Genomic DNA, 3,735 nt, shown 5'->3' with positions numbered 1-3,735 from the left:
TAAGGGGATCCATAGATCGAGTTAATGCAACACTAGGTGTTAATTTGAAAGAGATTTGAATTAATCAACCTAGGGTTAGACGTTATTAGTCTCGAGGGAGATAATAATATAACCTAGGGATTTCTACGGGTCAAGTCAAATGAATAAATCGTCTGATTCAGAGTCAAATAACAATTGAAGTCTAGGTGGATTTTTCCTTGGGTATTGTCTTAATCAATCGAATTTTCCCAAAAGCTTTTCCCCAATTTCTCTCTGTGCACTCTTAGTTTAGTTAATTAATTTAGATAAAAAATCCCTTAATTTTTAGGCTAGATAATAAAAAGAAAGTAATTACTAGTACTCTTGGTTCCTTTGGGTTCGACAATCCGGTCTTGCTAAAGCTATACTACTGTTCGATAGGTAAACTTGCCTTCATCATGACAATAGTTAGTTTCAAGAACGATTAATTATAAATATTTAAAACTTGTCATGAATATCACGTATCAAGTTTTTGGCGCTGTTGCCGGGGAACTAGGATATTAGGAACACTCGATTTTTATTACTTTAGCCATTATACTTTTATTGCAATTTAAATTTTTATTTTCTTTTCTAATTCTTCATTTATTTTCTTCTGACAGGTTTTTCTAGTTTATGACCAGAAGAAACCCGTCAGGACATTACTGTTTGATAGTGAGATCGATCACACAGTTCCCAGAAACTGAAGAGAAATAAGGCGAAGCTTAAGATACACAGAGGAAGAGCAAGAGGACGATATTTCAACCACAACCGACGAGATGGTTGAAAACCAAGAAAATCCGCTACCTCCTGTGATTGCTGGTAATCAGAATCCTGCTCCACGTACTATGTATGATTATGCTAAACCTTCTTTAACAGGAATTGAATCGAGCATAGTTAGGCCTGCTGTTGCTGCCAATAATTTTGAACTGAAATCTAACATCATTCAAATGATCCAACAGTTTGTTCAGTTTGATGGTTTGTAGGATGAGGATCCCAACGCTCACTTGGCAAACTTCTTAGAATTTTGCAACACTTTTAAAATCAATGGAGTTTCTGTTGATGCTATTCGCCTTTGATTGTTTCCCTTTTCGTTAAGGAATAAGGCTAAACAATGGTTGAACTTGTTAACAAGAGGGTTAATCACTACTTGGGAACAAATGACTGAAAATTATTTATTAAAATATATTTCGCCAGCTAAAATAGCCAAATTACGTAATGATATCTCTTATTTTGTGCAGATGGATTTAGAAACACTCTACGATGCATGGGAGAGATACAAGGACCTTTTGAGAATGCGCCCTCACCATGGGTTACCACTTTGGCTACGGGTTCAAACGTTTCATAATGGCCTAAATCCTTCGACTCGACAGATGATCGACACAACCGCTGGCAGAACCATCAATAATAAGACACCTGAAGATGCTTATGAATTTATAGAAGAGATGTCACTGAATAATTATCAGTGGCAAGTCATGAGGACAAAGCCAATGGAAACAACTGGCCTTTTTAACGTCGATTCGGTCACCATGCTCTCTAATCAGGTAGAACTTTTAAACAGAAAAATTGACGGTTTTCTTGGTTCTTCACAGGTTCACCCAGTAATGCAGTGCGAAACAAGTGGAGGTGGATCAAGCACTTCAGATTACCCACCCTATGGCCACAACATGGAGAACGAGTAGTTAAATTACATGGGTAATAATTCTCGATCTCAAAATAATCCTTATAGTAATACCTAAAATGCAGGTTAGTGGAACCACCCAAATTTCTCATAGGGAGGCCAAGGGAATCAGCGACCACCACCACCTCCAGGTTTCCAGCAACCACCCTACCAACAAGAGAAAAAGTCGAACCTTAAGAAGATGCTAACAAAATTCATCTCAGTGTGAGAAACTCATTTTCAGAATACTGACACAACACTTAAAAATCAACAAGCGTCGATCCAAGGGCTCGAAACTCAGATAGGTCAGCTCGCTAAATTGATATTTGAACGACCACAAGGTAGCCAACCAAGTAACACTGAATCTAACCCAAGGGAGCAAATCAATGCAATTACCATTCAAGATGAGGAAGGGTTAGTTGCACCTGAACCAGAACCGAGGCAAGAAACTGTGGTAAGTAAAGGTAAGGGTGAGGTGGACCACAATGACCAGAAACAGATACGTAAAGAATACAAACCTCGTGTGCCATACCCAAACGCAATAAGGAAAGACCACACAGAAGAACAATTTGGTAAATTCCTTAAACTTTTAAAGAAATTACATATTAACTTACCGTTTATTGAAGGTCTTTTGCAGATACCAAACGCAGTCAAATTCTTAAAAGAGCTTTTAACAAATAAAAGGAAGTTAGATGAAGCATCGCATGTAGAGCTGAACGCAGTTTGCTCAACCATTCTCCAGAATAAGCTACCCAACAAATTAAAAGATCCAGGGATTTTTATGATTCCCTATTTAATTGGTAACCTAGATGTTAATAATGCTTTGGCTGATTTAAGGGCTAGTATCAATGTCATGCCTTACAAATTGTTTAAACAACTAGGTCTTGGGAAACCCAAACAAACTAGGATGAGTATTCAATTAGCCAATAAAACAATCAGATTTCCTAGGGGGATTATTGAAGATGTACTCATTAAAATTGACAAATTTATATTCCCAGTTGATTTCATTGTTCTAGACATAGAAGAGGATAGTAACGTTCCTTTAATTTTAGGGAGGCCCTTTTTAACAACCACTAGAACAATAATTGATGTTGGCACAGGTGAACTCACATTTCGTGTGGGAGACGAAACAATCACCCTTCAAGCTCATAATTCGAGTAACACATCTAAAATTGAAGGTGGTTGTATAAATTATTCTACTAAAACTGACCATGTGGTACAACCTACTTTGCAGGAAATAAGTTCAAAAAACCTACACGAGCCATGTTCAAGCAATAACAAAGGACTTATCTATGAAGAATAAAGGCTACAAATCAAAGACCTAGATGAATGGCGGATACAGAAATTGAGAACACCCGATAAATCGAAACCGAGCTAGGACGAGCTCAATACATCACCAAATCAACTTAAGGTTGGAGACAAAGTACTATCAGATGCAGCAGATCCTCACATTACCACTTCTGAACCTAATGAATAAATTCCTCTCACGGTTCTCAGCATTTTCCCATATGGTACAGTCGAGGTAACTCACCCCAAATTCGAAACTTTTAAGGTAAACAATACTCGTCTTAAACCTTATATTGATAAAGTTGATAGCAGGGATGAGGAGTGTAAACTCTTCGAGCCACCATGATCACACACCAGAAAGGTAAGTCAAGCTTAGACTATAAATAAGCGTTTCTCGAGAGGCAACTCGAGCACTAACAGTAATGATTTATTTAAATTCTAGTTTTTCACATCTAACCTACTAACTGAGTCTTGAAACACAGGGTTTTCCCATGCACACGACCAGGCACACGGGCGTGCCTTAGGCCATGCACACACCATAGGAGAAGACACGGCCGTGCGATATGGCCGTGTGAAAATAGGGCAAAAAATTTCCCCAACACGGAATGCAATAAGTCGCCACGGCCATGTGATAAGGCTCTGGACGAAACTGCCAAACCAACACGGGCGTGCACCACGTCTGTGTTTTGAAACCATGGATGAACCTGTCAATTTAGCATGGGTATTCAACACGCCGGTGCCCAGCCCCCGTGGTCGACACTGTCAAACTAACACCGACGTGGGCTATCATACAC

General features: G+C 38.8%; 1 non-coding gene across 1 annotated transcript; it reads right to left on the bottom strand.

Annotated features, from left to right (window-relative positions):
* Positions 1 to 1,202: 1,202 nt before the first annotated feature.
* Positions 1,203 to 1,309, bottom strand: LOC121205897 (small nucleolar RNA R71). The gene has a single exon (XR_005900970.1). It is a non-coding gene; the product is annotated as a small nucleolar RNA R71 (small nucleolar RNA).
* Positions 1,310 to 3,735: the final 2,426 nt, after the last annotated feature.

Source organism: Gossypium hirsutum, chromosome A08 (assembly GCF_007990345.1).
Source record: "Gossypium hirsutum isolate 1008001.06 chromosome A08, Gossypium_hirsutum_v2.1, whole genome shotgun sequence".
Taxonomy (NCBI): Eukaryota; Viridiplantae; Streptophyta; class Magnoliopsida; order Malvales; family Malvaceae; genus Gossypium; species Gossypium hirsutum.
Note: the sequence above shows the minus strand (reverse complement) of the source record. Positions and strands in the feature narration are given on the sequence as shown.